This window comes from Pinus tabuliformis, chromosome J, assembly GCF_031772625.1.
Source record: "Pinus tabuliformis cultivar Carrire ecotype Pingquan chromosome J, CPIR1, whole genome shotgun sequence".
Taxonomy (NCBI): domain Eukaryota; kingdom Viridiplantae; phylum Streptophyta; class Pinopsida; order Pinales; family Pinaceae; genus Pinus; species Pinus tabuliformis.
This window is the reverse complement of record NC_142295.1, coordinates 959,837,518-959,851,803: the sequence shown is the minus strand read 5'-3', so window position 1 is coordinate 959,851,803 and position 14,286 is coordinate 959,837,518. Positions and strand designations below refer to the sequence as shown.

The 14,286-nt window shown below is 38.6% G+C and overlaps 1 protein-coding gene across 3 annotated transcripts in view; it reads left to right on the top strand.

Annotated features, from left to right (window-relative positions):
• The window catches only part of PPT1 (polyprenyltransferase 1), a 212,124-nt gene that overhangs the window by 64,182 nt on the left and 133,656 nt on the right, over nucleotides 1–14,286 (top strand). The gene's annotated exons all lie outside the window — the stretch shown is intronic.

Genomic DNA, 14,286 nt, shown 5'->3' with positions numbered 1-14,286 from the left:
TTGTCATTGTAGCATAAGCTTGATTTTGCTCACTTGCTCCCACATCAAATTTGGCCTTTAGTCTAGATTCTTCAATCTTGCATAGTGAACATAGATCCTGGAATGGAGTAGCTTCTTTTATACCATAAATACTTGAAGTAAAGTTACCCCACTCCTCCAGTAGTGCATTTAGTACCACTGTAGTCATTTCTCTATTAGACATGACTTCTCCCAGATCTTGTAGTTGATCCTAGATTTCAGATATCCTCATAAAGTGTGAGGCTATTCCATCTTCCCTTGACATCTTCAGCTTGTATAGTTCTTGCCTTAATGAGATGACTTCTCCAACAATGTTTACGGAATACAACTCTACTAGTTTGTCATAGATTTCTTTTGAAGTTTCGAGTTTGGATACATATGGGATGAGGGGATCCTTAATAGATTCTTAAGAATCCTTTGAGCCCTAACTTCCCCTTTCATATACTTTGCAAGAGCTTGAGCATATTCCTTTCTTGGTTTAGTGATAGATCCTTTGACATGTTCCATAACCTCATTTTCAATGAGATTCAGATCTGTCATTTTCTTCCATGCAAGATAGTTTGAAGCCCCAACCAATTTGTTGCTTTCCTTGCAAAAATAAATTTTGACAGATTCAGATATGGACATAAATATACTTACTTGATAGGATGCCCCTTCTCCTTGCTGCTTCCTTGATGTTGATGATGATATAAAGAATACAGTTCTCCTTGATGAAGATAGTTTTCTTCAATAATGATCCTCGATCCCACAAAGAGGGAGATCCCTTTGGATCCTTTGATGGTTGAGTCTTTTTTGATGAAGATCAATGATGACTTCTTGATGATGTCTTCAATGGTAAGGACCTTGATTCGTAGATCTCTTCAACTCGGCCTTCTTTTCTTGATGATGATCCCAAGACTTATTTGTAGACTCCTTCTTCGATCTAGGGTTATAATGCTTCCTTTGTAGATGTTGACTTTTAAGATGATCTCCGCTTTGATGCCTTTCTCGAGATTTGATCCTTGAGTGTCCCTTGATAAGATGCCCTTCCTTGACTTTGTCACCTTAGCTTCGATACCATGTTGAGAAATCTAGGGTATAGCTATTAGATGATTTCTCTTCTTTAGATAACTGCTTGTGAATGCTTTTTACCTTTTAGATTAGGGTCTTCTTTTATCTTATGTATTATAGCTATTCTTCATCAAACAACTATCAATGCATAGATCATAAAGAGATAAGAGACACAGAATATAGGCTATCAGCCAGGGCCAAAACCTCTCCTTCTTGAGAGGAATACCCGAACAAATTCTTCTTATAGAGATTCCAATTGATGAATACCAAGACCAAGATCCTAAACCTTTTTGCCACTCCAAGACCAAGTCACAAACCTTCCTTGATGAAATCCTTCTTGTTGTTCTTTCCTTCTCCTATGGTCAATGCAAGTCAAACTGTTTGCACTACTGCAATTTTGGTTTCATCCATAGATCTGCAACCTTGGCTTATCTTATACCCTTGCAATTCTCATGTGCGAACTGTTTGTAGGTATCTTCCTTCTTCGCTTGACTAGGAGACTCAACTGTATGACCTCGACTGTGATATATGCTGAGATAAAGATCTTCTTCTGAGTTTCTTCGCCGATTGAGGAAAGCCTATGTGTGAGGAAAACATAACCAAAACAGTGCCTAAACAACTCAGATTCTTCTCCTTCTTCTTGCGCTGGATGAGAGGCTTCTACTTCTCTTTTTCACACTTTTAGTTGTACTTTAGATGCAAGATCGAATTTTGTGTGTAGAATGATAGTCAAGCTGCCTATAAATAGTAGTTTTCCTATGCTAATTAGTCGACATGACTTGGAGACAAGGTCGACTTGCCTTTTGGAGATTATCTTACTTTCATCTTGAGCCGACTTGAAGGAGAGGTCTTGTGCTTGCCTTGGAGGGCTTTCATACTTACTTTAATGATTCATACAAAATGTAATATGTCCAAGAAGGGTCCTTCATACACGACATTGACTCAATTTGACTTTTAATGACTAGATGACAAAACCTAAAGGCTCATAATGGGAGCCATTACTAAAAATAAAATTCCTTGGTCATGAAACCCATGAGACAAGCATTACAATAATAATTTTATTTTTCTTCTTTTCCTCAATTACATAAAATCACATTTACACATGTCATTATGAAGACCGAACCTAGTTACACTTTTCAACACACTGTACCTGCCAGATGTGTTCAAGGAGCATCCTTCCAAATGACTGGGAACAAGAAGAGTTTCAGCCACTTGGAGGAGAATGACATGCAGGTTCAGATTGAGCTAGGAGATGATGGCCAGTATGCAGCTAGAGGAGTTGGTACTGTTAGTTTTCAGAGGGAGTCAAGTAATCCTCTTCATCTTAGAGATGTTCTCTATGTTCCAGGATTGAGGTAGAATCTTGTTTAGGTAGCTACCCTTGAGGACAAGGGATATGATATTATCTTCAACAGAGGTAAGGCGTACTTCCAACACTGTGTCCATATGTAAGAAGCAGATAGGTGTGGGGGTGAAGAATCTCTACAAGTTGCAAGTAGAAACAAGCACAACCTTGAGTAGCAAGGCAGGGAGAGATCAGAGTAGAGATGTGGTGGTTGAGCGAGAGCAGGATAGAGCTCTCAAGATGGAGCCTCAGCCAGTATATCAGTTTGAGTCTAAGCTAGTCGACAGTTGGCTAACCAGCAGGATGATGAGGAGCATAATCCAGGGCGAGTGGAGGCAACCACTCAGTGTGTGACTCCTATTATAGGGAAAGCTTGGGTCAAGTGGGCAGAGGATTCGTTTACGGGAGATCATGATAGAGTTGGATTTTCTAGTATCACTTTCAGTTGGAAGAAGCAACCACAAAGGTACATAGGGTACATGGCACTTATGACTGAAGTGATGGACTAACAGAACATGGTGGGAAAGAACATGTCTTCAAAGTAGGTTCCGCAGAAGAAAGCATGAAGTCTTCTAGTTTAGTGGGGGTAGCTATAATATCGGAGAACATGGTAGTATTCGAGACAGATCCAGGTGGACGAGGTTCTTCTAGAAGCACCTTCCTCGCTAAGAGGGAGTGCTGAAAATAATAGCAAGAAAGGTTCCTTGATTTGTGCCTTAATCAAAGGGACCTCAACGAGTTCTTCCTTAGCATGCTTGAATTCCTATAAGATAGGAATCAATTCCTATAAGTTAGGAGCTACTTCCTATAAGTTAGGATGAATTCCTAAGATTTAGGATAAGTTCCTACAAATTAGGACGGGTTCCTATAATTTAGGATGAGTTCCTAAAAGTTAGGATGAGCTATGAAGCAGTTAACTAATGTGCAAAAGTGGAAGACCGAGTTTCTTGTCTTCTAGTGTGAGTTAGATTGGGAAAAGGACAAGTGAATGAATCTCAAGTTCTAGAATTGAGATGAGACAAGTTGCATAAATTAGTTCAACTCAGTTAGTTCTTCAATCACAAAATCAATTCCTAAAATATAATTTTCCATATTTAGCCATTCGAATCATTTTATGAGGAGGAGTGAAGGCACAATTGTATTCATTCTTGAGCACGAGTTTGTGAGCTTGTGAGGAAAAGAATGTGCAAGAGGAGCTTGTGTAGGTGTTGAAGAAGGAAGACTTGCCTTGGGAATGCGCTAGGAAATAGGGGCTCCGGCTACTTCCTAAGAAATAGGAGCAGCCCATGTGCTAGGAAATAGGGACTTATTTCCTAGGATTTGCACAAGGATTTCGGGCTCATTCAGGTAAGGCAAGAAGGCAAGTAGATCAAGGGTCTTGTAGATTGTTTCAAGCTTAGTTCAAGCAGGGAAATCATTGTATTCTCTATTGAAACTAGATTGTATTGTAAGAGATTTATTGCTCACTCTTCTTCATTAAGATTCTCAATCAAGTAGAGGGTTTTCCTAGTTGGGTTCCCTAGAAAAATTGTGTTGTTGAATTGTGTGATTGTGTATTGATTTCTGTTACTATTCTGTTGCAAAATAAGTAGAGAAATTCTATGTCTATATGAAAAGAAATTAGTTTCAGATTGTTCATATTAGCAGTTACAGAATTTCGTGGATTTTCTACAATCTAATTTGAGAAAAAAAACTTGAAAGTAAGGACAATGTTTGTCTTCAAATATCTGTTGGTTGCTAGCTAACCAAATACCCCATTAGATTCAACTAAACTAGTAAACTATTTTAATTCCTCTTTTATCAAACCCACTTCATCAAGGATTCTTCCACTGGCTCCCCATACCAAACATTTGGGATGTTTATCTCTTCAAAATAAATTTAAACTCTCTGTTTATCTATTTTTTTTCCCAAGGAAAAAGTTCCAATTTCTATTCATAGAGAGAATTGAAATTACACTTTTCAGTTGAATATTGTTGGAAAATCAGAAAGGCAGTAAAGATTTTCTTGATCTTGATAATTACTTGTGATGTTTCTTATTATTACAATTCTTTATATCTTCTTTCTTTAGTTCATCAAGCAATTACCAAAAGCAGCAGCATAGAAAACAATAGACACCAGATGTAGGCACATGCCAGGGCAAAACCCCCCTCGAGGGGAAAACCCAGTTAAGATAATTCTTCCTTTCAATAATATGCTTTGAGACTCTTCACCCTAGACCAAGACCAAACCTTTCCTCCACACCAAGTCAGCCTCTTAGAATTTCAACCTCTTCCTAGTAACTTCGACTATGCAACAACTTACGACAACTGGTAGCTTCCGACAACTGTGAAACTTGAAAGACTTCGATCTCCCAATCCAGGACACGAAACAGAGAGAGACACCAAAATTTCGATTTTTTTTGTCTCCTTATACTTCCCCAAACTTGCACTCACTTCAACTTCCCGGCAATAGACTTTCCTAGCTACAAGAGAACTTCACACTTCTGCCCAGCAACAAGAGATTTTCACACTTCTTCCTAGCTACAAGAGAATTTGAACTTGATGAGAGAGTGATGCTCCAAATGAATTCAATGTGCTTCCTTTTATAGGCTTCTTGTGGGGTCGAATAGGGTCCTTAGGCCGACTTGACATTCCCTTAGGGCGACATGGTGTGGAGGTTACATAATTCATATTTGACTCAATACTTAACCTTTTTACATGATTCAAAAGCCCAAGAAGGGTCTATTTAAATGTACAATAACTCTATAGACTCAGAATAAATCCTAGAAGTCCACAATGGGGACTTTGACTTAAAACATGGTGACCCAAGCCCGAAACCCATGCTTTAATAAGTCACAATAATAATAATAAAAACTCTTTTCTTTATTCTTTTGACAAGTACATTACATAATGACTCAAGTACATTGTTAAAGACCAAACATAGTTACATTTTCCAACACATATCACACTGTTTAAAACAAAATAATAAACAAATTCAAAGCTTAGTGACTAGCCTTTCATCAACAACAATCATACTTCTCCCAACGTTTATACATTACCAATCTTCATAACATAATGTTCAAAGTACAATCCTATTGTAGTCCATATAATTTATATTCTGACGGTTCTACCATCATCCACAAAAAGGATCTTATAGATTTGTCACTTAGTATCCCCGACCCAACACTTTTAATAAGCAATTAAACGCATGAAAAAAAAACTAAAGCATATTCAATAGGTAGACAAATAATGAATTAGATACTGGTTATAAAAGAAAGGGAATCCATCCCTTATTTTCTCCATTACCATTGAACCTTAAGCTTCTCCTTGATCTTCCTTTGGAAGAGATCTGCTTCTTCTTTTAATTCCATGAATACAGAAGTAGAACGAAACTTGATCAAAGGACGTTGCAATCTCTTTTAGCTATTCTACAAGAGGCTTGATATGCACATTGGATGTCTGGGCTTTTTCAATCATCCGATTTATCACCAATGAAGAATCTACAAATATCTGAATCTGCTTTAGCTCCCTCTCCAGGGCACATTTCACCAGAAGTCTTAAAGTGATCAATTCAACACAGTTATTGGTACCTATTCCTAGGGCTACCCAAAGAAACTGACCTGTCGTTTGCTAAGTTGCATGCCTTTCGTGGGACACTCTGGTTCACTTGCATTCTACAGTAAGACGGGATCTAATTTGAGAAAAAAACTTGAATGTAAGGGGTCTGTTTTTCTTCAATGGTCTATTGGTTCCTTGCCAACTAGATGCCTTGTTGACGACTAAAGTTTTCACTTGAAGATTCCATGTCCAAGGATTTTTCAGAGCATTCCTGCACTTATAGATCATTCAGAGTCCCAGATTTCATCAGGGCTTCTAAGCTCTTTTCTTCTCTATTTCTTCAATTTTGTACTAAGATTTCATAGCCTTGCGGGGATATTGTAAATGTGATGCTAGCATGATGAATGAAACCATGTAACAAGCCTAGGTAGCTTGGGACTTTACCAACAAGTGAGCTCACTCTAGGGAGTTTTTTTCACTTATCTAATTATTCATCTTTTGTTAACACTGAATAACTAGTTGAGTTTTTTCTTCTAGATATACCCCCAAAGCTAGAGTGCAGCTTGATGGTAGAGCCTTGGGTGAGTCCTAGTGTCTATAGTCAATGTATATTACCATGGTAGATCACTTGTAAAATTTTGTGGAATTTGATTAGGTCTAGGGGTCATTTTTTAATTGTTAAAAATTTCCTGTAGGATAGGATTTTTAATAAATTTTTAATGTTAGTTGTAATAAGTGATGTCTAGAGAAGTTATAGGGGGTATGAGTAATCAAAATTAGACCTCTACACCTCAACTACTAAGACACACTTTGGGGGTCATAAAATGTGTTTTTACCCCTCAAAACCCACTTTTCCCAAGCCTATGGGAAAATGTGGCAATAAATTAGCCAGAAAATAAATAAATGAGAGAAAATAAAGATTCTCTCCAAGTCAAAGATGCTCAAAAATGAGGTGGAAATTCACGAAGAGTTAAAGAGAAGATCAAGGATGATGTGGACTCCACCTAAGACCAAGAATCAAGGAAAATGCACGTGGTCAAATTGGAAATCGAATTCTCTAGAGGAACCAAGAGTTTCTCTAGAAACTCACATTGTTTTAGGAAGCAAATTGAGTTTCAAAATCATGTTAGGAGTTTGGTGGAGATTTGATTGGATTCACTTGAGATGAGGTGGAGAGTGGTCTCCTACCACTCCACTTCACCTATACACATGTTCGTCTTCCACTCCAACGAGTTCCTCAATCAAGGATTGCACAGATCATCTTGGGGAGTTTGAATTTCATGATGAAGATCTTGGTTGGTTGCATTGGGATTGCCCACTATGCCACTTGGAGATGAGCTCTCTCATTGGGATTTGCTCCCATTTGCCTATTTAAATGAGCCTTGGGGTCTTATTGTATCATTCTTAGACGAGCTATTGTGCTGGAGAAAATTCTGCAGGAATTTGTATTCAATTCTTTTATGCAAATAAAGAAGGACTTTGGGGGTTCGGTTTGGTGTGGTGTTCTCCTTCCATGGTTGTGAGGTAAAATTGTTTCAAATATTTGTGCTTAATTCTTATACATTGGTTTTATGTATTGTCAACTTCACTTGCCTTTTCACTGGATTAATTTATGTAAGTTTTCAAGTGTGTAGAAATCTAACATTGTTTGAACAAGTTTGAGCGTGGGGTAAGTCTTTGGTTGGACGAACCCACTCTCAAGAAGAAAAGGTGGAAGGACCCATACCAAGCAACTTTCAAAGGGCTCATTCAACGATTGAGAAGGGAGTCTCCCAACCTTACTTCGCTAAAACTCATCAAATTTGAAAGTTTATTTTGATAAATTTTATGCACTTTACTTGATGCTATCTAGCTTTTAGAGCTCATAGGAAAGGCTTAGCCTTTCCGTGCTTGCGCAGGAGAGGAAGTCCTTTCCTTTTCTTGTTGCATGCAATTGTGTTATAGTGTATATTACTTGTGATTATTTGTGATCTTATTTCTTGTTTTCCCTCATGTCTTGCACAGACCTAAGGGAGGATTGAAATGCTGATCGAAATATCATTTGGAGGAGTTTTGTAGGTTGAGACTTGAAGATCAAAGAGATACTTTTGGGGCCCTTCTCATCTATCAAGCTCTTCTCTCATAAACACTTCTTTCTCTTCTCCTCATGCACACGTTTCTCTCTTGAAGACCAAGAAAGTCGAGTTATCAAGATCTTATCTCTTTGAGGAAAGTGAGTTCCTCCATTGGGGAACTTCTCATTGTACCTTCATAATAAGCATTGTACTTTCTTTCCTTGTTTCATTGATCTCTCTTGAGAAAGAGTATTTGCTCTTTGGAGCTACTTGTAAACTCTCCTTAAGGCCTAAGTTCCTCATTCTCTACTAGAGGGCTTCATATTTAATAATAAAACGAAAGTTTCTTTGAGGGAGCTTTGGGATCATCCCCTTGGCATCCCAATCTCCTCATTTAGTAGGAGGCATTGTGTTTGGTTGCATTCCATCTTCAAGTTACTTTTCTCATTTTTGCAAGTAGCTTAAAACTCTTTCTTTCACTCATTAGCTTGTCTACTAATTCACACTCTTACTTGGGCTAGTTTAATGATTCTAATTTTCACTTTACATTGTTCATTTGAGCATTATAAATCTGATTTCTTGCAGCTGATATAATTTATTTAGTTGCTGATTTATATGTCCTCTCATGCGACTGTTTCATAGTTTTCATGCAAGGTCATTTTCACGTACTAATATTGTTTCCATATTGATGTAAATTTGGTGATTTTATCATCTAATTTTCAGCTATCTCTTGACACCATTTGAATTTCATTTCCATTGTTCATGCAAGTACTTCATTGCCTTAATTGTGAATCAACATATTTACTTGAGTTATTTTGAAGCATCTCACATTTGGGAGCACTATCTCTACTTGCAAGGCACCTCTAATCATTTACATCTCCATTACACCTTTTACGTTTTCTAAAATTAACCACCAAGCATAAACTTGGTTGATAGACCTTTAGGAAGTTTTCCCTAACCATCATTCAATTTCCCAAGATTTGAGTTTGGAGGAAAGGTAAAAGACATGACTTCACAGTTCTCTTGTGGCCAAGTCCCTTGTAGGAACAAAGGCATGCGGTTTGTATTGAAGAACTAGGGGGTATTGTTAATGAAGCATTTGCTTCCTCATCCTAGCCTTCTTGCAACCACCTCGAGTCCTTACGAAGTTGAAGGAATTGAGGGGAAGTAACACCCTAGAATAGGCATTAACTAAAATGAACCAAGAGCACCTTAGCACATAAACACCTTGCAATTTTGGATGACTCATCTTGCATGCATTTGAAGTTGGAATCTCATTGAACATTTCATGATATAGCTCTTTCTCAAATACATGCAATAGATTTTGGAAGCACTTACATCTCTTTCATTTGCAAGTACTTTAGTTTCTCTCTTGTACTTTGCTTATGCTCATTTGGATCAAGTTTAAAGTTTTATTGATGCTATATCATTGTTATATGTGAGCATATTTCCTTTTGTCAAGTACAAGCAATATTTATTTGCAAGCTCTCAATTTTATTTAAGTGCTTTCCTTTCAAAATTGTACCATCATATTGTAGCTTTGGTTTTGGTTCACTATCGTTTGTCTTGCAGCTTTTCATTCCATTTGATCTTGTTGTATCTTGAAGATATTTCCATTATTGCAAGTACTCTTATTTATTCTAGCATATATTTCATTTCTTGCAAGATTATATTTTGGCACTGGTATACTTACATTTTCCTTGCAGGATACATTGTTGAGTCACTTGGATATATTTACATTTTAATGTCAATTACATGCTTATGATCATTTGTACTTGTTAAGTTTCTATTTGCTTCAAGTTATACTTCAAGTTATTGAATGGTTGATGATCTAATTTATCCAATAATTATCTCTTAGAACTTGTTAGTTTAACAAGCCTTTCTTTAGTATCTTCCTTAGGGTCCACCCCCCTTGGCTTTAGCTAAGAGAGAGCCTAAATGGAGAGAGTCGAGATTAGGTGAAAACCCCTTCTCTGAGCTTTGCCACCAATGCCACACCTAGTGGGGTTTGGGATTTTTCCCACATTAACTTAGGCGTGCATGCAAGGCGGCAACAATGCCCCATGCTATTAAGCATGGGAAATCTCAATTGGTGCAATCAATTTATTTTATTCCCATGATCCTAGTTCATTGCAACTCTATCTCTGTTTATTTGATCATAAGCTATTTTGAGAAAACTAGACAATACTGAAGTGACTTAAAAGTTCATGTTCCTTGATTTTCTGCTAGTTTTCTTTGATCATACTTCCTCTCCATAATTTGCGGTTGTGTCATAAAATGTAGATTTAAGTGTTGAAAATAGTAGCGAGAAAGGTCCTTCTTTGACTTGTGCCTTAGTCAAAGAGACCAAGAAGCAATTTTCCCTAGCATGCACGAGTTCCTAAAATTTAGGACAAATTCCTCTAAGTTAGGACAGGTCATGAAGCAGTTTGTCTAATGCGTAGAAGTGGAAGGCTTAGTTGTTGTCTTCTAGTGCGAGTTAGATTTGGGAAAAGGATGAGTGATTGAGTCTCAGTTCTAAATTGAGATTAGATGAGTTACAAGAGTCAGTTAGACTTAGTTAACTCATCAATCACACGTTGACTTCCTAAAATACAACTTGCCAGATTTAGCCTATTCGAAAAGCTTATAAGGAGGATGAAGGCACAAAATTGGTCATTGTTTTGCGAGCAGGAATTGGTGAGACAAGGCAATATAGAGCACAGGTTTGTGTGTGTGAGCTTGTGAGAGGAAGAGCGTGCAAGAGAAGCTTGTGCGCATATTTGAGGAGGAATTTCCCTTCGGATTTGCGCAAGGATTTAGGGATAATTCCCTAAATAATAGGAATAGCCTATGTGCATAGAAATAGGGAGGTGGGATCAAGCTACTTGCAGGTGTTTCAATCCTAGTTCAAGCAGGGAGAACCATTGTGTTTTCTGTTGAGACAATATTGTATTGTAAGAGATCTATTGCTCATTCTTCTATCAATAAAATTCTCAAACAAGCAAAGGGTTTCCCTAGAATGTTGTGTCTTGATTATTGATAGAATGTGTTTATTTCTGTTTCTATTATGCTGCAAATAAGTAGAGAAAATCTGTGTCCTTATGAAAATAAACTAACTTTAAGATTGTTCATTATAGCAGTTGCAGATTTTCGTGGATTTTCTACATGGTATCATAGCGTGGAACAAAATTAAGTTCAACACAAGAACAACATCTTAAGGAGAAGACATTTCCCAGTTGGCCACAAACCATTGGAGCCTAGCTGAAGGTGAGAAGGGATTGGTTGTCTTTCCTGTGACTGGTTGGAAGGTCGAGTTTGGTAGGGAGCAAGCCGAGGGGAAGAAGAGCAGATTTGGGCTATTTTCGAGCATGGTTTTGGGGGCTATTCTCTGTGGATAGGCTGTCTAGTTTTTTGTGTTATTATAGCAGGGGTCATGCCCTAGTTTAGCTCTGCTCTGTGCTTATAAAGTGATGGAACAATAGTTTAAGGAAGGGCAAGAATTAATGTAGGAAGGGAGGAGCTTTGGAGAATAAATAACGTAGTCTTTTTTGAGGTAATTTGTGCCAGAATTGGATGGCTAACGTAGACTATCAGCAAGTCCTTACCAGTACTGAAATTCACAGAAATTATTGCACAGGGCTGAGAAGGATAAGGGTAGAAGAAGTTTGCTAAAAAGTATTTTATTCTTCCATGTTGATGTTTGCTAGGTTGGTGAAGTTCCAGTTTGGGACAAATTTGTTTGGTGGCAGCTTAAGAGAAGATTGAAGGGCTGCTAGGTGTCTATTCAACGCTAAGTTCATTTCTTGTGAAGGACTACAAGACTAATAGAAGAGGCGAAATTATTTGAGCCCTAAGCACAACTTCTTGTGAAGGATTACAAGGTTGTTAGTGGGCAGGTGTTGGAGAGCTCTCTGGGAAGTAAGATGGCATACCAAGGGTTGGGAGAAAATCATTGTTTAGAGGGGGCATCGAACATCGTTCCACAAAAAGGGAGGATCACGATAGTGCTAGAAGATAATGGGGTGGGAGAGTTCATCAAGCAGGCGATAGCGCTAACTCAAGATCCCCAACAATTGGCCCAAAATAATAAGAATGATATCAAGGCAAGGAGGATTATTCTAGAAGGGGTGAGAGATCATATAGTACCTCATATCCATGAGAAGAAGACAACATATGAGATGTTTGATGCCATCAAAAAATATATCAGAGTACTATTGATACGAGGAAGCTTGCTCTTAAGGAGAAGCTGAGGAGTATCCGCGTGAGCAAAGGATGAGCCCATCGTCACATATTTGTCAAGGTTCACTCAGGTACGAGATGAAGTGGGTGGTGTGGGTGTGATTGTATCTGATCATGACCTTGTGAGTTTTGCTTTACTTGGACTTCACAAGTCTTCGTAGGGCTTCCAGGATGTTGTTAATGGGAAAGAAAATTTTCCCAATTGGGAAAGGTTTTGGATTGATTGCGTTCAGGAAGAGATTTGGAGAGGGATTAGAGATGGTAGATCAATTATGACATTGGACGAGGAGAACCTTGCCCTGGCAAGCAAGGCCAATGGCAAGAAGGGCCAAGGAGAGGTCGAGTCTAGTTAGAAGGGCAAGAAGAAGGATCTGAGCAAGATTAGGTGCTTCCATTGCCAGGAGTTTGGACACTATGCCACTAAGTGTCCTAAGCTGAAGAAGGAGTCTAGTAAGGATCATGTAGCTGCATCAACGGAGGTAGATGCATTTTCTGCCTAGTTCAAGAAAGATTTCTCATTGATTGCTTGCATGGCAAGCTCAACAGATAGTAGTATATGGTATATTGATTCAGGAGCATCCTTCCACATGACTAGGAACAAGAAGAGTTTCAGCCACTTGAAGGAGAAGGACATGCAATTTCAGATTGAGCTAGGATATGATGGTCAATATGTAGCTAGAGGAGTTGGTACTATCAGTTTTCAGAGGGAGTCAGGTAATCCTCTTCATCTTAGAGATGTTCTTTATGTTCCAGGATTGAGACAGAATCTTGTTTCTATAGCTACATTTGAGGACAGGGGATATGATATCATCTTCAATAGAGGTAAGGTGTACCTCTAACACTTAGCTTCTAGATGTAAGAAGCAAATAGGTGTGAGGGTGAAGAATCACTACAAGTTGCAGGTAGAGATAGGTGCAACCTTGAGCAGCAAGGCAAGGAGTTCTCAAAGTAGAGATGTGGTGGTTGAGTGAGAGCAGGATAAAGCTCTCAAGATGGAGCCTTAGCTAGGTTCCCAGTTTGAGTCTAGACTCTAAGCTAGTTGGCAGTTGGGCCGACCAACAGGATGATGATGACCATGGCCCAAGGCAACTGGAGGCAGCCACTTAGTCAGAGATTCCTAGTATAGGGAGAGTTCAAGCCAAGTGGGCAGAGGATTTGTTTAAGGGAGATCAAGATAGAGTTGGATCCCCCATTATCGCCTTCAGCCAGAAGAAGCGGCCATAGAGGTACAAAGGGTACATGGCACTTATGAATGAAGTGATTGAATTACAAAGCATTGTGGGAAAGAACAGGTCTTCTGATCAGGTTCTGTAGAAGAAAGTAGGGAGGTCTTCTAGTTTAGAGGGAGCAACTGCAACAACGAAGAACATGGTAGTGTTGGCGACAGATCCAAGTGGACAAGGTTCTTCCAGAAGCACCTTCCTCGCTAAGAGGGAGTGTTGAAAATAGTAGCGAGAAAGGTGCTTCTTTGACTTGTGCCTTAGTCAAAGAGACCAAGAAGTAGTTTTCCTTAGCATGTGCGTGTTCCTAAAATTTAGGACGAATTCCTATAAGCTAGGACAGTTCATGAAGCAATTTGTCTAATGAGCAAAAGTGGAAGGCTCAATTGTTGTCTTCTAGTGCGAGATAGATTTGGGAAAAGGACAAGTGATTGAGTCTCAACTAGAAATTGAGACTAGACGAGTTACAAGAGTCAGTTAGACTCAGTTAACTCATCAATCACAAGTTGACTTCCTAAAATACAACTTGCCAGATTTAGCCTATTCGAAAAGCTTATAAGGAGGATGAAGGCACATAATTGATCATTGTTCGGTGAGCACGAGTTGGTGAGACAAGGAAATAGAGAGCACAGGTTTGTGTGTGTGAGCTTGTGAGAGGAAGAGTGTGCAAGAGAAGCTTGTGCGCAGATTTGAGGAGGAATTTCCCTAGGGATTTTCACAAGGATTTAAGGAGAATTCCCTAAATAATAGGAGAAGCCTATGCACATAGAAATAGGGAGACAGGATCAGGCTACTTGCATGTGTTTCAAGCCTAGTTCGGGCAGGGAGAACCATTGTGTTTT